Source organism: Mytilus galloprovincialis, chromosome 5 (genome assembly GCF_965363235.1).
Source record: "Mytilus galloprovincialis chromosome 5, xbMytGall1.hap1.1, whole genome shotgun sequence".
Taxonomy (NCBI): Eukaryota; Metazoa; Mollusca; class Bivalvia; order Mytilida; family Mytilidae; genus Mytilus; species Mytilus galloprovincialis.
Window position 1 is genome coordinate 46,491,961 of NC_134842.1, and position 23,137 is coordinate 46,515,097.

At 32.8% G+C, this 23,137-nt stretch overlaps 1 protein-coding gene across 3 annotated transcripts in view; it reads left to right on the forward strand.

Moving 5' to 3' along the window:
* Positions 1-23,137, forward strand: part of LOC143074571 (neuroglian-like) — a 69,256-nt gene that overhangs the window by 12,324 nt on the left and 33,795 nt on the right. For 2 of the 3 annotated variants that reach the window (XR_012977940.1, XR_012977939.1), the window contains exons 2-10: positions 5,795-5,824; positions 7,097-7,651; positions 9,051-9,293; positions 9,810-10,106; positions 11,664-11,972; positions 13,752-14,057; positions 15,322-15,624; positions 18,172-18,477; positions 21,429-21,729. The gene's annotated coding sequence lies outside the window, so the exon portion shown is untranslated. Of the gene's footprint in view, positions 1-5,794; positions 5,825-7,096; positions 7,652-9,050; positions 9,294-9,809; positions 10,107-11,663; positions 11,973-13,751; positions 14,058-15,321; positions 15,625-18,171; positions 18,478-21,428; positions 21,730-23,137 lie in introns of those variants that run through there. The other variant, XM_076249963.1, reaches the window with a different exon arrangement.

Sequence of the window (23,137 nt, forward strand, 5' to 3'; positions counted from 1 at the left end):
ATTGAAAATCCTTTTCTAAAAGGTGCAACGTACAACAAACGTATTATAAGTGAATAAGTAACGAATAGGTAACAGGGTATTAACCGAGCGCTGGAACGGGTACATGCACGCTAATAGGGTCATTTCATCTCTAATTACACATTGTTACCACCAGAGACATGAACACAAGTGAAAATCCTTTTCTTCAAGGTGCAACGTACAACAAACGTATTTAAAGCGAATAAGTAACGAATAGGTAACGAATAGGTAACAGGGTATTAACCGAGCGTTGGAACGGGTACATATGCGCTAATAGGGTCATTTCATCTCTAAGAACACATTGTTACCACCAGAGATATGAACACAATTGAAAATCCTTTTCTAAAAGGTGCAACGTACAACAAACGTATTAAAAGCGAATAAGTAACGAATATTTAACAGGGTATTATCCGAGCGCTGGAACAGGTACATATGCGCTTATAGAGTTATATCACCTCTAAGAACCCAAATCTACCACCAGAGACAACAAAACAATTGAAAATCATGTTTTAAAAGGTGCAATGTATGATACACGTATTATAAGCGAATTATAAGCGAGTGATGGAACGAATTAAACAAGGTAATAGCATGCTCCGAAACGATGTACACCCTGCTAACATGTTTAACCCCACCACATTATGTTAGTATGTGCCTGTCCCTAGACAAGAGCCTGAAATTAAGTAGTTATCGTTTGTTTTTGTGTTACATATTTGTTTTCCGTTTAATTTTTTGTATATGAAATACGGCCGTTAGTTTTGTTGTTTGAATTGTTTGAAATTGTCATATCTGGGCCTTTTATAGGTGACTACACGGTTTGGGCTATGCTCATTGTTGAAGGCCGTACATTGACCTATAGTTGATAGTTTCTGTGTCATTTTGGTCTATTGTGGGTTGTTGTCTCATTGGCAATCATACCACATCTTTTTTTTTATGCAAGCGCTAACACGGTGATTGCATCCCTTCGAACCAAGATCCATCTTCAAACATACGGACATAAAGCAGTTAAAAAGTAGAACGTATAAAAATCAAATAAGGAACAAATGAGTATCGAACATAAAGTAAAAGGATCGGTTTCAAACAAGAGGGGGTAGGATGACCCCCTCAGGACTTCCCTTTTATCTCGTTTTATTTGTTTTATTGTCCCCTACAAGAACATATATAGTTTAGGGGTGGGGATCTGGACCATTTACAAGATAATAGTACATTCTCAAATTGAACGGGGTGGGGGTGGCCCCAAGGAACTTCCATTTAATTTCATTTGATTAGTTTTATTGTCCCTTACAAGAATATATATAGTTTAGGGGTGGGTATCTGAACCATTTACAAGATAATAGTACATTCTCAAATTGAAGGGGGTGGGGTGACCCCCAGGAACTTCCATTTAATTTCATTTGATTAGTTTTATTGTCACCTACAAGAATATATATGGTTTAGGGGTGGGGATCTGGACCGTTTACAAGATAATAGCACATTCTAAAATTGAACGGGGTGGGGATGACCCCCGGGGACTTCCATTTAATTCATTTGATTTGTTTTATCGTCCTATCCAAGAATATATATGGTTTAGGGGTGGGGATCTGGACCGTTTACAAGATAATAGTACATTCTCAAATTGAACGGGGTGGGGGTGACCCCCAGGAACTTTTATTTAATTTCATTTGATTAGTTTTATTGTCCCATACAAGAATATATATGGTTTAGGGGTGGGGATCTGCACCGTTTACAAGTTAAAAGCATATTCTCGAATTGAAGGGTGTAGGGATGACCCCCAGGGACTCCCCTATATTTCATGTGATTTGTTTTATTGTCATTTAATCATTTCTGAAGACTGCATGTATCTATGACTTACAGTTTTCAAGTTATATGCATTTGAAAATTTTAGAAAATAAAATCCCATAGGGTTCTATAGTAAATCCCTCCCTTCTTTCTGCCCCCCAAAATACCCCTTAATAGACCCCAATGCACAATTGAACGATTGAGGGCTCACCTAGACATATTAGTCTAACATTTTATGAAACCCTAAGTAAATCTGACAAGTAATTTTGGAGAAATGCAGCGGACAAGTTCATTTTTAAAGTGGCGTAAGAAGAAGAGGAAGAAGAGGAAGAAGAAGAATAACTAGATTTGCCATTGCAAGCAATAGCGGATGTCACCCTTCCCCCCATTGCCACTAAGTGGCAGCCATTTCAAAAATTTTAAACAGTGATTTTACATATATGCATGGCAATTCATCTTTCTACAAATTTTCAGAACATTTGAAGCATTTTGAAATTTTTGAATTTTTTTATGTTTCCATGGCAACAGCAGCCATTTTGGAAATTCCAACGCCAAATTCTGCTTCAACACATGACAGTCAACATTATTGTGAAGTTTCATTAAGTTTAAAGCATTTTGAAATTTTTTGAAATTTTTGCTGCTGTATCCATGGTAACATTATAGTTCCAATGATTGTCATAATCATTCAAAAGCTGTAAATAGTTAAAAACTATGTTGTATGAAAATTAAATGATTCTAAATTAAGGCATACCAAAATTATTCACCAAACCCTGAAGTTTTTGGAGCATTTTGACGTGTTTTGCATTGTTTCCATGGTAACGGCAGACATTTTGGAAATTCCAACGCAAAATTCCCTATCTACTAATGTTGCTCATCGTTACTGTGAAGTTTCAAAAAATTTGGAGCATTTCCATATTTTGGAAATTTTTGGTGTAGTATCCGTGGCAACATAGCAGTTCCAATGATTCCCAAAATCATCCCAAAGCAGTATATAGTGGGCACCTACACTGTATTAAAATCTAAAGATTTTAAGCTTAAGCAATCTCAAACAATTCACCTAACTCCAAAATTATATTTTTTCACCATTTTTCTGTTTCCATGGTGATGGCAGCCATTTTTAAGTTCCAAAGGGAATGGGGAATAGGTAACGAATAGGGAATAGGGAATATGTAACGAATAGGTAACGAATAGGGAATAGGGAATAGGTAACGTATAGGGAATAGGGAATAGGTAACGAATAGGTAACGAATAAGGAATAGGGAATAGGTAACGAATAGGTAACGAATAGGGAATAGGGAATAGGTAACGAATAGGTAACGAATAGGGAATAGGGAATAGGTAACGAATAGGTAACGAATAGGGAATAGGTAACGAATAGGTAACGAATAAGGAATAGGGAATAGGTAACGAATAGGTAACGAATAGGGAATAGGGAATAGGTAACGAATAGGTAACGAATAGGGATTAGGGAATAGGTAACGAATAGGTAACGAATAGGGAATAGGGAATAGGTAACGAATAGGTAACGAATAGGGAATAGGGAATAGGTAACGAATAGGTAACGAATAGGGAATAGGGAATAGGTTACGAATAGGGAATAGGGAATAGGTAACCAACTTGACGTCCATGTTTCCCATAGAAACTCCCTTTGTGGCTAAAACTGTGACACTTTTTTGAAGTTTCGTGAACAATTATATCCTAGAATGGAAAGTTGATATGCACTACTATTTTATTCATAAGTCAAAACATAGGGCTGTGCGGCTTATTTTAAACACATTTATATGCCCTGAACTTGTTGGAGTTTAAACTTATAATAAAATTATGTACTACCCATACCTTTACCTTGTGCCTACTTCAGAATTCATTTTTCACCAAAATAGTATGTTTTTATACTGGTAACAGTCCCAAGTTATGTCTCTATGAGATGAAATATAGAGATCATATCTGGGAACCAGTATGTTAACATATCATATTATCTATGAATATTATATATCTCCCAAAAAGAGGCTTTGTTTGAGAAACAGCTGTATTTACATAGTGCAACCTATACTTACATTTATTCAAATAGAAAACTCTTTAAAACACCTTTTTCTCGCAACAATACTTATTTATCAGAATTATAGCCTTAAAAAAATCACTGCATATACTCTAAGATTCCCTTTACTGTTTATTTTATACCCCCACCCCTGTGTCAATGTTTTAAAGATTTGAAAACAAGACGTTAATTATTGCCAGCTTACCCTATGTGTATGTTTTCTGAAATGAAATGTCTAGAACCTGTTTGAAACTATTCTGATAACAAATTGAAAGCATTTCAGAATACTATACATGTTATGTTTAGTAGTAATTAATCATTCCAACATTCAAGATTATAGAAAGTATATCCATTACTGCCTCTGTCTCCAGTCCACATCTTACTGTATGCCTATTTGTCAAGGAAAGTTCACAATTTCTGCCTCAAATTGTCAGTTTATAATTCTTGTCACTACAGTATCATCTTTTATCATATATCGAACATTATTTAGCTAATATATGTCGAACTAGAAGTGTTTAAACAAAGCCATATTTGCAAAAGTTGTTGGTATGAAGGTACCAGTCTGGTGTATGAATTCACTAAAAGTTTCATAGAAATGACTGCTATAATCTGATTTTTGCATAACTTCCAAGCAGTTATTGTTTTCTATACAAAATACCTTAAAAATAATAAAATCATTGCATTTTCAAGTTAACTTATCTGTTTTATGAACCAAGGGTTAGTAATTTTTCTCTGTTTTTTTTTTTGCCCCTGGGGCCTCAAATTTCCGAAATTATTCAACTGTCTCTAGCAATGTGGAATATTTAGTACATATTCAGGGTAGAACACACTATTGTAAGTTTTATGGAGGTATTTTTGTATTTCTAGCTTGTAATTTTTTATGCCGTGGTCGCAAAAAAGAACACTAAGGTGTTACGGCTAGCTTTTAGGTTGTCGACAGCAAAAATACAACCCACAAATAATATTCATGAAAGATCAATGAGTTTCAATGATTGCGAAGAGTAAATATAAGCACTTCTAAACAATTTGAATTACAAATATGTATATATTATGAATTTATTTTGAAATCAGGGCTTTAATTAAACTATGCATACTGTAAACTGTGAATTTATGCTGAGTCATCATAGTTACATGTAAGGTCTAGGATTTTCTCAATCTTCATGAAATATTTATAAAACTCACTATTTGAGTTTATTTCTTTAAAATCTCTTAGATATACACCAGATTTTGTAAAATTCTGTATGTTCTTTTTTTTAACCAAATAAAGGTTGCATTTCTGAAAATAAAGACAATGCATATTTCCATAGGAACTCCCTTTGTGGCTAAAACTGTGACACTTTTAATATGAAGTTTCGAGAACAATTATATCTTAGAATGGAAAGTTGATATGCACTACTATTTTATTCAAAGGTCAAAACATAGGGCTGTGCAGATTATTTTAAACACATTTATATGCCCTGAACTTGTTAGAGTTTAAACTTATACTCAAATTATGTACTACCCCTACCTTTACTTTTTGCCTACTTCAGATTTTATTTTTCACCGCAATACTAGTAGTTTGTTTTTATACTGGTAACAGTCCCAAGTTATATCTCTATGAGATGAAACATAGAGATCATATATGGGTACCAGTATGTCAACATATCTAATCATCTATGAATATTATATAAGAGGTGTGGTTTGAAAAAGCAGCTGTATTTACAAAGTGCAACCTATAGCTATATTTCTACTTGCTTGGTATAACGTACCATCTCTCTCTCTCTCTCTCTCTCTCTCTCTCTCTCCAATTGAGATCTATAATGTATTTTAGAGTACTACATGTAATTTTTTGTGAAATTTGTGAGTAAAAATAAGTATCATCTTAAAAAGAATTTCAGTAAAAAAGAAAATGTATGAAAAATATTTGACAGAGATAGACTGTGTTCCAAATCATTGTTCATAATGAAATACGTTTTTATGTTTCAGTGATATTTTTAGTGAAGGTAACAGGACAAAGTAAGTATTTGAAAATATCGAAATAACCCTTTTCCTCACGGCACTGTTAAAGAATAAGCATTGGTTTTCTGGTTTAATAGCACACACTTCTGTGAAGGGCATTACTCTTCTTAAGGTATACAGTAGCAAGCTTTATACATGCTATATATATAAACCAAATTAAAAGAGGTATAACAAACCATAATTACATACCATTTAAGTTTTATTATAATCTGCTATTTTGATTGGCTGACAAAAATCACGAGAAACTCCAATATCATATGTGTGCCTTTTTCCCCCAACACCTGTTACTCATAATAGAGAAATTCTGAGCTGATATTTTTCATGAAAGGAGGTAGGATTTGATGTAATGACACAGACACTCGGAACAATATATTTTGTTTTTGTCAATGTTCACTTAGTGTATGCATCTTTGATCAGTTTCTTTTTTATAGATAAAAACAAAAACTGGATCGATGCCACTGCTACTTGAGGTGTCCTGTTCGAGGGTATTTCAGTAGTCAGCACTTCTGTGTTGGTAGGAATCATCACTGAAATCTAACTAGTTACAAGAAAATTAAGGAATTAAGATTTGCTACCCCAGGAAAAGATTTATACTGTAAACTATCTTATTGTCGCGGATATGTTATTTCGCGTTTAGTCCTTTCTAGTCCACCTCGCTGCGATTTAATATTGCGGTTTTCAATATGTTTGACGTAATTCATTACGGTAAGATCCAAGTTTTATATATTTGCAACAAGTTGTATTCGCGTTATTTTTTTACTCGAGAAAGTTGCAAAAAACAAATAGCTCGCGTACATAAGCTCTGTTTGTCAAAACCTTTCGGAATTGTTGGTCCCCAATGCTGACCAAATCCGTACTTCATTTGGCCTATTAATTGTTTTACATCGAGCGTTATTGATATCAAATTTGCTCTTCATCTCCATAAGTTAAATGACATTTGAAGTTTTTATCACTAACTTATAACTCTTTTGTAGAAGAAACCTGCGTCTGGTGTACACAATTATATGCCTGGTAACTTATAAGTTGATGAGTTTTGTCGTATGATATTTTAAATAAAAATTAATCATTCGTTTCTGACTTATTCAATTGAGAAATTTTGGTTTTCAACATGTTTAACTGTCATGTAAAACGCATTGATGTTTGCGTTTCTCATAACTAAGGCTGTAAGTTTGCAACATGTAATTGATTGTTTTTTAAAAGTTAAGCCATAAATATAAATTAACTGTTTATATCTGTACATGTAAAACATGATTTTGCATTTTTTTCTAGGTTGCCAGAACAAAGTGGATATTGTCATCCTACTTGATTCCTCAGGATCGGTTGGTTTAGAAAATTTCAATAAGATGAAGCAATTTCTTGTGAAGTCTATCAATGGATTTTCAGTCGGGCCAAATTCGATTCAAATTGGTCTGGTAACATTTTCACCTGTCAGAACACATTTCAATTTAAATACGTTTTCGAGCTCTTCCGACGTTGAGAATGCAATCAATAATGTCCCTTATAATAGTGGTCCCACTCAAACGTATCTGGCCTTGAGTTACATTGGTAATAGCTTTAAAACATCAGCAGGAGACAGACCTAATGCACAAGATCTGTTAGTAGTGATAACTGACGGGCAGTCTGGAAATACCTTTTCAACAATACAAGAGGCTAACAAATTGAAACGACGACATGTAAAAATCATGGCAATAGGAATTGGCAGTAACATTTATAGGAACGAACTTATTGGTATGGCATCTGATTCATCGCTTGTGTTTGAGGTCAAAGATTTCGATGCTTTGTCTAGATTTACTAATGATATAAATTCAATATCCTGCTTAGCTGGTGAGTTACTACATTACTGTCAGACGGTATTTTCAATCCAACTGACACAAAATCGCATCGTAGATATTGGTTTAGATTATGATTCTGATTTCACACATAAACAGTCCCTGTATCAGTAGTAAATTACAATTGTATTTTTGATATGTCATAACATAAGCGATAAGTTTATTTTTGAAAGGAAATATAATGGTTACGAGTTGGTTCGTAAACAAGACACTTGTGGACGAATGCCCTTTTTTTTATAGCTAGGAACCAACGCTAATTCATTTTGTCTTTTATTTAACCTATTAATATGACGTCTTTTAAAAATTATAGTTCTTCTCTTATTATCAATCTTTTTTATCAGTGACCTCAAATAACCACATTATAGTTTTGAAAGATAAATGATTTGATTGTTGGTTGCTTAACGTTCAGTGACAAATATGTCATGCATATTCAGTACGAGAACAGGTTAACAATAAATACAATAGGTAGGTCTTGTCATAATAGAGGCCATTTGGGATGATGGTCGAGGAAATTTGGACTGCCACTCGAAAATGAGGGTAAATTGGATAGGAACAGACATGTTGCCTTGCAACAGGCCATTTTCGGGCCCTCAAAGAGGTGTTGCAAGGGTTCTTAACGTGCAAAGAGCGTGGCACTCTCTTTACACGAGACATCGGATTTAACATCCCAATTCTGATCGAACGTGACTGCGTACTTAATATTTTCCGCACAGCCAAACGGACGCCCCGTTCGGCCAGCGTTTTACTGCCGGTCGGGAGAAGACCAAGTGACCATATTTTGTTTCCCCAGTCACCCTTGGGGGGAGATCAATGAAATTGTAACGTATTGTTATTTTTTCTTTTTTGTATGCACTAGAACAAACCCATAATTACATTTATACCATTAGAAATATATAAAAAATAAAGTCGTGCTCACTGTAAGTATACTTTTCTGAAATAACCATTTAATGGTTATGAATCATAAAGTTATCCTTAACTTTAAAAATGAGGTAAAGTCGAACTTATTCTAAGTATCCAATGTATGTTGTTGAGTTAGAACACAACAAAACTCAGAAGAAAACAAAATTATCTTAATCTGGTTTCAAACTATAAATCAGCGAATTGGTATTAAATTTAAAAAAAAAATGAGGAAATGGTTTTAAAACAATATGAAAGACATTAATATAAAATATATCAAAATAAAATCCAAAAAAAAAAAAAACTATTTTATATTAAATTTAAGATAAATGAAACAGTTAGAGTCTATATTTGAAATACATGTATAGAACAGTATTATCCGTATTTCTGTTTAAAGTAAAAACAATTCTTTTATTGAAATTTTCAAGATGACCCCATATACGTGCTTATCGAGTTATTTATATTCATATCCATACGATGTTAATTCATTTTTGCAGGAGGAATTATTACTTCAACTGAAATGATCACGGTGAACACATTGAATGTTCCGTCAACTTCGACTCATAAAACCACGATTGATATTACAACCTCAACAACAGTCACCAGTTCAACCCCTGCTACATATTTAACACCAACTACTAGACCAATGATATCTCATACCTCTCCGACAACTCCCACAACTAAGACAATGCCTATAATTCTACCTATCACATCAATGTTTACTAAAATGACTGCCATGGGTAGGTAATATGTTAAATATACAATGTATACTTATCATTCTGATGCAAATAATTTCTTAAATTTTGTATTGGTTAATATGTTTCCTTTGTATTGATATTTCTTTTTAAACGTTATAAATGTTAAATTATGAAATATCTGACTTGAACTACAATTTTCAATAAAAAAAAGTTTATATTACTGTAAGGCAACATATTTTTAAAGATACTTTTATCGTTATTTGGCCTTTCTTAGGGCTTTCGGGCAACTTATATTGTTGTGGTTTTGTCTTCTTTGTGGTATATTCATATAAGATCTAAGTAAATATTTTCGCGATTATTTATTAGTTTGCGAATTAATAAATACTATTAATTGGCATGAGAACACTATTTGGTTTACATGACTATAACCAGCTCGGAAATGTTTAAAACTGAAAATGAAAAGACATCCAATAGTCATTTATCTGTATGATGTAATGTCATTAACTATCTATACAGATGTAATATATGAAGTCAATTTGAAATGCATATATCTTTTAGAACTACCTGTTGTCATTGTTTCTCATTCCCGTTATTCAACTAAATATGGAAAACCAGTTTCCATTGACTGCAAGGTGATATCGTCTAGGTATCCACTTCTAGATGTATTTTGGGAAAAATTTGACGGCGGTATTATCACAAAAATTAACAATGAAACCGCAGGCATAGAAGGTGTTACAGTAGCTAATCCTTCGTTGACAATTAAGCACCCAATGGCAAACAGCACGTACACATGTAAAGCAAGAAATACAATGGGAACTCAAAACAGTACTGATGTTCAACTGATTGTCATTGGAGGTAATATAAGATATAAATAAGGTTTAAAATATTTCTTTAAGCATGTGATTGTCTTATTCTCCAAAATACATTACCTTGCTGTATAAAATTTGCCCCGAGGTCCAAACATCGAAACAAGATGTTAAGGTTTCATGCTTGTTTAGATCTTTGTTTTTTCGGTAAATGTATCCGACCATTCTTAGATACGGTCTTATCTAAAGTAATATTTTGTTAACGTTTGTTTGTGCCCTGTCAAAATACAGGTTTTATAAAGGTATGTGCATTTTAGAGTATTTTTTTACTGGCCACACCTTTTGCATAAAACCGATGAAGATTAGAAATAGCCTGTACTCTAGAGAGCTGTAATGCTGAAAAAAGATAAAAAAAATTTATGCAATTCCAATTGCAAATACCGATACATATATGGAAGATTTTTTGTACACTTATGAATTGAAAAACGGAAGTAACTTGAAAACCGTGATGTAGTTTTTTTTCAATTTTCTAAAAGTTGTTCTATATTTGCTAAGCGGAAACATGCCTACGGGATCAGTGACCTGTTAATGATATGAATAAATCGTAACGTTTGGGTTTTCGGCTAAAATCAAGCAACCTGATTATGCAGTAAAATCAAAATGAAAAATCCTGAATGTGTAGTTCATTGTAATGCATTATGATTGCTTTTAAGAATCATATTTTAAGTTCATGAACCATTTATGAACTGAGTTTTTCTGATTTCTTTTTTTGCATGTTTAATTCATGGACTTTTCCAGTTTCAATATAGCCAGACCTTATGTTAGAACATAGAATTTTAAATAAATAAGTATATGAAAACTTCTTTTTTTCCTTTAATCTTAAGCATAGTATCATTAAAGGCTCTCATCTAGAATTAGGGGATTCAGTTAATGCCCTAAAGTTACAAGCCCAGATGCACCCCTTCACCTTGCAAAAAATATAGTCCATAATCCCGATTTCAAAAAAGTGATAACATGTATACAGAGTCAAGGATGTTTATACATTTTCTAAATTGAATATACATATTAAGCTATCAAACTGTACAAATCACAGGATTAACTTTCTCTTTATATGTAAAAATATTAAAATAATATTAATTCACCCGAAGTGTTCCTTGTCCGAAATCGCTTCACACCATCAATTCTATTATAACAACAGTTATTCGAGATCAAGGTAACGGAAGTACGTTGTATTACATTTATAGCACACTAAGCACTTCAATTGGATCATATCGGAATACTTCATTTCGAAGCAAAAGGTGAGTCAAAAACAAAGCCTCATTACATAGAGTTAAAGAAAAAAATTCTGCCTGTTTATAATTGTTCATATACGTTTAGCAACGTTCGTAGAAAGAATTTTGAGATCGGCACCACCAATTGTCTAGTCTTTTAAATTTAAGGTTTACATGATCTTTCACAAATCATATGCAAGTGAGCATTACATGGCTTTAAAATAATTTATTTATTTGAACTTACAATGTAGTAGAACGAAATCTTATTTATTCATTCAACACTTTATGCCTTGTTTAAAAGGCGTAATCATTTACTTTTATTGTTTAACGAATAGGTTCGCCTACAGTAACCGTGCAATCGTCGAGATATTCAACAATTTATGGCAGTCCAGTCGTACTAAACTGTACAGTGCACTCATTTTTACCTTTATCAGTGGTATATTGGAAAGTATTTTATGATCATGAGAAGGACATAGCTCGATTTATACATAAGGGAGATTTTCTAACAGCTGGAATTACAACAGATGAGCCATCTTTAACATTAGAGTCGCCGATGATTCATGACGCTGGAGAGTATTATTGTTACGCTAGAAACGAAGCTGGATCAACTCTCAGCACAGCAATATCGTTAAAAGTCCATGGTGGTGAGATCATGAATTTATTTTTAAACATTGCAAGATCTGTAAATGGAAAATGACATTAGGAGCGCCAGACTTATTTACATTTGTCAACTGAAATAGAAAGGTTCAGACCCTACAGGTACCACAAGTCGAGCAGGATCTACTTACCCTTCTGCAGCATCTGCGATCACCGCCAGTTTTTGTTGGGGTTCGTGTTGCTCAGTCCTTGTTTTTTATATTAAGTTGCGTTGTTAGTTTATTTCCGACTTACGAGGTTGATTGTCTCTCTGATATATTTAGCCTCTCTTTAAGAGGTAATATTTCGTTCTTTACTTTTGTTTCATGAATAGAAGTATTTAAATATAATAACTAAAACTGTAGAATGTATTGTTTAGCAGACAATGTACTAGTATGATTGTCAATAAGACAAATATTACCGAAAGATAAAATGACTTGATTTTAGGTAATACAATTGAATTAAATATAAGCTTGACAGACTCAACAGAAAAATACAACCACAGGGACTTCAGTTCCCGACTTAAGACAGGAACATAATTGTTAGGACGGGTTAAACATTTTGTTTATCTTAAATCTCCTTTAACCTTGGAAAATGGGGAACAAGACTATATCAAAATAAACTGTAAAACTCAGTTGATCAAATTGGTTCTAAGCACAAACACAAATAACAAAAAGACAAGAACCACATAGTATCAATCCATAGAACACTCAGTTCATAGTACAATTTCAACTAATAACTATACCATAATTTTAAAATATCGATCAGTACATCAAAAACAAATCTAGTGTAAAGGTACCATAATCAGTGTGAATAAATATGGCTTTATGCTATGACAAAATGGGAGAAAGGAGGAATATACGCATTGATCTTGTTGATACTTGAATGCCATATATGTCATAGTTACGAAATGACATAGAAGTTTACAAATATGGGTGACGCACCTTACCGTATAGGTAATCGCAAGGAATGTCTAGAAACCGAGACGTCGAGATGTGTCATCACAATATTAACTTTAAATTTAAGTATACTCGGTTGAGTCCATATTTTGCAAGTGTTTAACTTAATGTTTAAATTGTATATTGATAAGCCAATGTGTTGTGCTGATAAACATACTGCACGTTTTGTTTAGGTAAAAAAAACATAAACCATGTGAATTGTACCGATGTTACTCCTACAAATTTGCTTTTCAACAATATACCGTTATACGTCTCTTTGGTGATTCCCACGACCAATAGCCAAACATCAGGTCTCATGTAACCGCTCACTTCCAAGCTTATTTCGCCATCTCTAACTCCTGTCACCCCTTCGCTCCATTAAACGCACCGATGTCAGAAAAGTCTATAATTCAATTTGCTTTGTTCGTTCAGGTAAATAACAACTCAATAAATGAACTTCATTAATGCAATAGGCTTTAAAGAACTAATGTCATGTTGAAGGTCTTTTATAGCTGAATATTAAGTATACATTCTACTCATTGACGACGTCCGTACAACAACCTATAATTACTTACATCCACGTCACTTGGACTTTAGTGGATAGTTGTCTTATTTGCAATCAAACCACATATTCTTTATTTGATATTCATTCAACGCAGGGAAATCATGGAAAACAGTACAGAATCATTGCAGCTTATATGTCTAATATTTCTGAAGACTGATGATAGTCCACTAATTTGGTATTTTGGTTTACGATTTTATCTAATCCACGATTCCATTTAATTTTTAAATCTAGTTACAAGAAGTTGTTATGATATCTTTTAAATCATTGAAATGTCTATTTGAAAGGCGTTCCAGAAGTCTTCATCGGATCAGTTATTTACACTGTTAAATATGGCCAAGGAGTTATTTTGAATTGTACAGTAGTATCAAGTCCTCCTCATTCGGAAGTTTTTTGGGAAAAGAAAAGAACATTAAATGATGGTATAACCATTATCAGACAAGGTGAATCAGGAACCAGCGGCAGTACCACTAGCATACCGGCTCTTACAATCAAAGCCACGAGAACTACAGATCCAGGACATTATTATTGTGGCGCAAAAAATATGGTAGGAACCGGATTAAGTCAAGGAACAGTTCTGAAAGTTATAGGAGGTAAGGTAAAACAGTAACATTAACCACAGCACTGCAGATGAAATATTATTACGGTCTCTTATTCACAATAAAGCTCTAGTTTTCTGAAGATGAACATTGATATGATAAAAGGTATCAACTATTGAAGTGATGTTCCTTCCCAGCACTCCGCCTTCTTCCATAATTAAAACTGACAACCACGAAATATAAAAATAGGGCTGAAAGTGACGTTAATCACCAATCAATCAATCAATGTATATCAAATTATGTAAAATTTATGTAAGAAAAGAAAAAAAAAAAGACTCTGTAATTCGTAATATCTAAATAGAAATATAATCATTTTTATTTATGTAATGAGTAAAAATTAAGTAATAATTATTGCAGTACATGTAATTTATAAATTGTGTAAACAGAAAGAAGAGTCATTTCACAAACCTGTATTTGATATAGAATATGTTTCAATGGATTTAATACTTATTTACAATATATCAATTATTTGTTTTTGAATAATGAGCTGGTAAAAGCTCCAACTTTAACAAATAGATGTTTACACTTGTGTTGGAAAGTTTTAGTGTGAATTCCCATGGGGGTTAATGCATACCTGGTAGGATAGGCTTTCGCTATTAATGCATCTGGTCTAGGTTCTTTTGAAATTCGTGCAATTCCCTCAGCTTAAGTTAATAGTCCTAGCTTGGGGTTTATTAAGGAATTCGTTAAGGGCAATACTGGCATTTTAAAGATAAATATAGTTTTGAATGTAATTAGGATCACTTGTTCTAATTCCCGGATTAATTCGAAAATGATTGTTGTCATGGCGTTGTCAGTTTATATTTGACTAATGAGTTTGAATGTCACTTTGGTTTCTTTAGTCTCTCTTTTGCTAATACAAATCACACACTAAATAGATTCCATATTTCTGATAAACTACATTATTTTACAAAATGAAACCCATTTAAAAGATGGTATTTTTTTTTAAAGGACTTCATTCTCAACATGGATACTGGACTCGCATTATGTCAATTTTTCATTTTCCATTTAGACGTAGCTTGAGCATAATATTGAATTAAAATTGGATCCGTTCCATGACGCAGAATTTAAAATGTAAGGTCAAAACTACAAAGGTAGCATAAGGTTACAAAAAAAAAACTCAATTCATATCAAAATGAAATGAATGAAATTTTTAAGAAAAAGAAAAACAACTTACTTTTTATATTTCATGTGTTTCATTTTACAGGTATTAATACAATATTGCAATACATGACATATGTAAAAAAAATTATTGCAGGTGTTCCACAAGTGCAAATACATTCCAGAAATTACAGTTCTATCTATGGGGAAAAAATAACACTTCAGTGTTCTGTACAATCAGATCCAACTCATTCCAACGTTTATTGGCAGTATTCAAAGGATGGGACAAATCCATGGAATCTGAATAAGAAAGCTACAGGAACACAAGGCATTTCCATACAAAATCCTTCCTTGACTATTGTGTCAACAAACTTCGCTCACACAGGTTATTACACCTGCTACGCTTCAAATGAGATAGGTTTCGGAAAAAGTGAAGATACATTTTTAAAAGTCACAGGAGGTAATTATAATTAAGGCATGCCTCTTAACAATGTTCTTTGTTGGATTAATTCTGTACACTCCATTGCAATATGAGGAAACACAATTTCGGTTAAAACAAGCATACAAAAAAAACCAAAATGAACATGAATTAAAATTTGAAGAGGCTATTGTGATAAAATGGAATTCAGCAATTCATGGAATGTTTATCACTACAACCGAAATAAGTAGATAATAATGTAAAACATTCTTTATTGAAAGCAAGGTCAAATATACTTGACAAATAATGAATATACTTTATGGTTTCCAATACTATTTTGAATCAGAACATCTGTGTCATATTGAGGGTTAAGATGTCATAATGAGTCTTAAGAAAAAAGTACACCAAAACTGAATTCGAAGGTAAATTCAAATAGGGGAAGTCAATTAAACTAGACAAAATCAAACGCCCGACTATATCAACCTTAGAAACTAATGGAAAACAACTGTAATATTGCTTGTATACATGGTATAAAAAGTATTCTATTATATTGTCAAACTATAAAAGGTAAAGCAAACCAGGCAGCAGTACCATAGCTATAAAAGAGGGACGAAAGATACCAAAGGGACAGTCAAACGCATAAATCTAAAACAAACTGACAACGCCATGGCTAAAAATGAAAAAGACAAACAGAAAAACAATAGTACACATGACACAACATAGAAAACTAAAGAATAAACAACACGAACCCCACCAAAAACTAGGGGTGATCTCAGGTGCTCCGGAAGGGTAAGCAGATCCTGCTCCACATGCGGCACCCGTCGTGTTGCTTATGTGATAACAAATCCGATAAATAGTCTAATTCGGTAGGTCACATTCAGGAAAGGGAAGGGGATTGTAGTTACGACGTAAGGAACATATCCGATATCATTTGTGATACGGTTATTCCATAACGGTCAACCAACTCGTGATGGCGTCCGTAAAATTTACGAAGGGATGATTTCAACTTTACCATTTGGAACTCTTGGTTTAATAGTTTCCTTGTGAGCAGCAAGCCTCTATCAAGAAAATCATGATAGGAAATGCAAGCACGGGAATATCGTATCAATTGGGAGATATATACCCCGTATGCAGGTGCTGCTGGAATGTTGCTACTTAGAAATGGAAAGTTCACAATTATAACTATTTGAATAGCAGCTGATGCCGTTGTAGTTTAAAATCTGTTGAAAATTGAATCCATCTAAGTAACATTACAGACATTATTCTAAGATCTTGCTTCATTATTTAAATGATATCCGCTTAGAATGAATTAGAACAAATGATTCATAACATTAACATGGATCGTATCTTAATTCCCTAGCTATAGAAAAGCACTACTGCATGATTAAAACAGTAAGAATTCAAATCCCGTTTGTTTTCAGATTTCTTCAGGAACTACCAAACTTTAACATCAAATACTTGTAGCTTTGCAAATATTTTGTAAGGTTTAAAGTAAATTTTAAAACAAAATCACTGTCTAAAGGATTAGCGCTGTATACGTAGATAACGTTAAAGATATCAAATACGTCACTACAAACTATTGCATATCAAACTTATCAAAATTATTCAAATATTTTGGATTTCCCCTGTTTACACAATATCTAAAACGGGATTAACAATCGTCTGTGAAAACCACGCTACAGACACATTTTTTAAATTTATTGTCAAGCATGAACGACAGTCTTATCCTTTTTCACACTTTGCGTATGCAAATGGTATATACATTGATCTCGGTATCAAAGGTAAAATTACACATTGTCATTTTGAAAGATCATTAATTTTCCCTGCCGTATGATGTATCTAACATGTCTTACATACAACTGAACATCGAATCTTCGGATTTGTATATGCGATAAAAGAGCTCATAGCGACAGAAAATCTTATCATACACGTACACCCATAGAGTGGAATACAACTACATATTTTATCACGCATTTATGACTATTTGAGGTTACCAAGTTTGCATACTAATTGATATTTACCATTATCGTTTACTTTAGATTTTTATTGCAAAATTAGTCCAATGTTTTAATCGTGTATTTTGGTAGATATGTTTACAATTAAGACTCATGATTACGTTGTCTTTAACCGGCAACATAGAATATTAGGAAAATAGTTCAGCGAAAATGAAAAACCCTAAAAAATAATTTTAAAACAATAAATTAAAAACAAAATAATAATAATTGGTTCTGGTCATTTTTAGCTGAATACACATTATTGTTTCTGATTGTTGTTGTAATTGTTACAAGGAACTATAGGTATAAGCTAAGGACAATCATGTTATTGAGACTACGATGGCCATTATCTCATATAATTTCTTCTTATTTTTATATGAATGACTCCAAGCGAAGTATCTTAACAGTTCCAAATTTTATTCCAGCGCATGTCACTGACAAAAATGGAGACTCCTCATAATTTCGAACTTATCAACTATCCAACACATAAGATAAGGTCGGATATTGATGTATGAGGCCGTTTCATTTTTATATTTGTTTATAAGTGAAGTTTTCTGTATTTTTTTCTTCTATATTATGCAAATATATTTTCAAGGCATTCCAGAAGTCCATATAGAATCAGTTAATTACACTGTTAAATATGGACAAAGAGTAACTTTGAATTGTACAGTAGTATCCAGTCCTCATCTTTCAGAAGTTTTTTGGGAAAAGAAAGGACAATTTAATGACGGTATAACCATAATCAGACACGGTGAATCCGGAACAAGCGGCAGTACCACTAGCATCCCATCACTCACAATCCATACTTCAAGAATAAATGATAGAGGACATTATATGTGTGTCGCTAAGAATATAGTAGGAACTGGATTAAGCCAAGAAACGATTCTGGAAGTAGTAGGAGGTAAGGGAAAAAGTAAAAATGCAGATAAAATATCTGTACGCTTACATCGCTTATTCTCAATGTGGCTCAAGTTTTCTGAAGATAAACGTGTATCAATAGACAACTGTAAAATAAGATATTATTGCGTTCTCTTATTATTGCGATTTTTCATTTTAGACTAAAATGCGATTTAAATTTCTACATCCGTTTCTACATGTTATGTTTGCTTTACAAGTTTGATGTAGGTGCATTGTCTATGATTTTATGCATTTTATATACGTGTGTCACTTAAAAGAGAGCCGAAGGATATCAAAGGAGCTTTCAAACTCAAAAGTAAAAACAATTTCGACAACGCCATGGCTAAAAACAAAAAAGACAAACAGATATTAACAGCTAACACAACACAAAATAGAAAACCAATTATCAAATGAAGCTCTAAATATTTGTAAACTTTAATTAATGACAAATTCTCACAAAACAGTCGATTGTGGTAATTGAAAATACATGCGGCTCTTTTTTTGTGCATAACTATATGCATTCCAACGAAAACAATTCCACAGAACAAAAGATTGATAAGTTTAAAGCTTCAATATATTTTTTTGCCTAGGGCGACACTTTTTTCTTGAAATGGGCAATATTTTCATCGAAAAGAAAAATACCAGTACACACTTTTATGTCCAGGCGTGTTAAAGTCTTAAAACCGTATACAGCTTAAATATTAGATAATCATCTTAATTCAGATTATATTTATATATTAAGGCTAAAGGTTGATATAGTAGGTGTGCTTGAATACCATGTTTGACCTAAAAGTATTTGACGACATACTTTACTGGTGGAAATTTGTGGTGCATAACTTAAAAAAAATCATTGTTTGTGTGTGTGTTATGTAGGGTTATTAGTCTTCAACTTCTTCTAAGTTTTAGTCTGCCCCTTCAACGAATTATTTAATTATAATTATGAATTTCGAAAATTTCTCCTGGCAACCGATTAGATAGTAGTTTAAAGTTGACTAAATGCCCAAAACTACATTATATAATGCTTTATAGGTAATAGGTTAATTCGTCTTTTAAAATTTAACTGTCATGTAATGATCGTAATGATGCTCTGTGGATAAATGTATCGGTATTTGATAGACTAAATTGTTAGCGATGGCTTCCAATTTTAGGTGGCATAATGGGGATATGATTTTGACTAAAAATAAAGTAGAATCCTGACTGTGATAACATCATGTAAATAAGTTGCCTTTAAATCAAAGCTTCCGAACAGGGAATTTAATCAATCAAAATAATTTCATAAGCATTCCTCACTGTGACCTTGAGATAAAAAAAAACAGCAGTAAAGCGCTTTTCCTTTGCTTTGTATATTTTTTGTATGTACTGAATTTGTGTCATGGATGGATACCCCGTATCCTTTGGTTTCTACTATTTGGTTTCCTAATGCTTTATTATATGATCTTCTGTAGTTTTTAAGTTATAGCGTTGTTATTCTTGAAATTTAAGGCCAGTCAGTGTACTGAAATTTTGACAAGACGCAAACCACTTGTTCTTGTTCTGTTTCTCCATATGCCGAAAAAAAAGGCTCTAAAATCTCTATATAACATGCAAACCAATTGAATGACCTTCACAAGTAAGCACAGAAAGGTAACAAAAATATCCAAGTAAGAATTTTGATCGGACATGTTCAGGAAAATATGTACATCTCTCAAGTTTAAAGAAAAAATATTACATATATTGAATTTTATGATTATACAAATAAAATATTATGCATATAAATATATTGTAATTGCTTAATGTTTCAAAGGAGAATATTAAATGTCATGAATTATTCTAGTTCCAAAGCACTAATTACTAAGTTGGTGATACCCTCGGGAACGAACAGTCCATTCTCGTAAGTTTTGACCAAGTGTATGTAGATGAACAAAAAGCACAACTGATGATATAAATTCATTTGGTTTCATCCGAATAGAAGTCACTGTTTCGAAACTACTATGACTAAAATTACTTTCTTCAATTGTCCCTTCATCAATTTATAATCTATCAACTAAACTAAGGTTCCAAATCGCTTAAACAAAGGTAACTTTAAATGGATTTAAATGTATTATATGAAGGTTCATTTTGATCATGAAGCCCGTTAATTTGACATCATTAGTTTTCATAGTTTTATCTTGCACAGTTCCTTTACAAGATGAAGTCAAATCTATTTCGGACGCATAAAACTTTTCAAGTGTTGTTTTCACTTTTTTCACATCTTTTTTCTTATTGAACGATCATACAATAGAAAGCCAGCAATTTATAAATGCATATGCTTACGCAGAAACAAAAGTAGCAATATTAACAAAAAGGACCTTCAGAATATCACAACCAGTATATTAATCTTTTCGTCATCTTATACTGAAGGAGATTGGAACTTTAGTTCATTACAGAGATGGGTCCGATTACTTTCTTTGTAATAAATTATATTACAATTACTTTTTCCATTGTACGATTAAATTACATTAATGATAACATCATTTCTCAAAGTAGCTGATTAAATTAATGATTACATTGGCAAGTTATCATCTGATTACAAAGAATTTCAAAATAACCCAGATATAACACCTGTACAACTTAAAAATTTTTTTTTTTGTTTATGATTTTTTACATTGTTATCAGAATGTAATCAAAAAGTAATCAGGATTACAAGGTATTTTGAAAAGTAATTGATTAAATTAAATAACTTGTAATCAGATTTTTGACTGATAAATGATTACAATGATTACTTGAAAAACTTGGAGCGATTACAGCTGATTAATGATTACAATTACAAGTTCTAGGCTTAAATTTTCTAGACTAAAACTGTTTGAAACATATTATGGAGAAAGCTTTAGAGGGAGGTTAGAACTGATCCTCATTGTACGCTACAGCTTATATTTGTTTCAAAAAGTATCATTATAAGATTGCAAGAAACCTGACATCTGTTAATCATTATTCTAGGTGTCCCTCAAGTGCGAATAGACTCCAGCAATTACAGTTCTGTTTTTGGAGAGCATAACACTTTATTGTTCTGTACAATCAGAACCGCCTCATTCCAAAGTTTACTGGCAGTATTCAAAAGATGGAACAAATCCATTGCATCTGAATAATCAAGCTATAGGAACACAAGGCATTACCGTGCAAAATCCATCCTTGACAATTGTGTCAACAAATTTCGCTCACACAGGTTATTACACCTGCTACGCATCAAACGAAATAGGTTATGGAAAAAGTAAAGATACATTTTTAAAAGTGACCGGAGGTAATTATGATTAAGGAATGTCTCTTATTGGTGTTCTCCGTTTGCTAATATCTCAACTATATATGTAACGTACAAATGTAAGCCGAAACCATACCTTTACAACAAAGTTGAAGAGACGTCATCTATCCTACTAGGGCATCTCGTGGGGGAGTCATATATATATCAGTTTGTGTTAAAAGGTGACATCCCCCTTGAGAAGTAAAACTGCAGGGTGTATGGTCAACCCTTTACGTGACACCACGCCGAAGTTATGGTAAACACTGTATGATATATGGTTAGTTTTACCAGAGTAGCTATTACTGTCTATTGACATATACAGGACGCCTCATATACACCTGTTGTAGAAAACGTTTCAATATCTGTACAACATAAAATCTTTGAAATTAAAAAAATCGACATTGGCTTAACAAGAAGAAAAAAGGAAAAAAAAAAACAGAAATGATTCAATCTGAAAAAAAAATTCCGAGAACAAATTTCCGTCATCAGTATGATGTTAAGGAAGTCTTATATATAAAAACAATATTTTAATTGTAATATAAGTTATTTGAAAAAGAAAAACAACGTTAAAAGAAAAGTAACTTTATAATTCCTAACTTTGAAACTTCACGTTAATCAAACATCTACATTAAATAAAATAGTTCTGTATGCAAGTATCCACCATAATAAACAACAGATTCAGTTGCTATGGTTAGCCCTGCAAGATTTGAACTACATATGTCAACGTTTTCCACTTTTTTAAATATAAAATCTTTTCCGAGTGAACTTTTTCCCCCAGACCAAGCTGTGTTTATGCAATGATGATTATAGTCGATAGCGATCTACCTAGAAATGTATTTATGGGATGTCAAATATCCTGAATATGTACAGAGAGAAAAGTTTGGATTACAGTCATAGTCATTATAAACGCGATTCATATTTTGTTAAATATCCGTTCGATCTGACTCACCAACATACTGCTTACCACATTTATACCAAAGGAGATACAAAATTGATGCAAAAGATTTAAAAGGGACATTCAAAATCATAAGTCGAAAACAAACTGACAACGCCACGGCAAAAAAAAGACAAACAACAGTACATAAAACACAACATAGAAAACTAAAGACTGAGCAACACAAAACAGACCAGAAAACAGGGTGATCTCAGGTGATCTAGAATAGAAGCAAATCCTGCTCCACATATGGCAACCGTCGTGTTAAATATGCTAGTACAAAGCCGCTGATAAGTCTAATTCGGAAGGTCATATTCGGAGAAAAGGAGACAGGATTGTAGTAACGACAATTGGAACAAATTCGTTCTTAGCAGTGACACGGATATATTCCATAACGATCAACCAACTTGTGATGGCGTCCGTAAATTTGACGAAGGTTTATTTTCAACTTCACCACTTTGAACTCTTGATTTATAT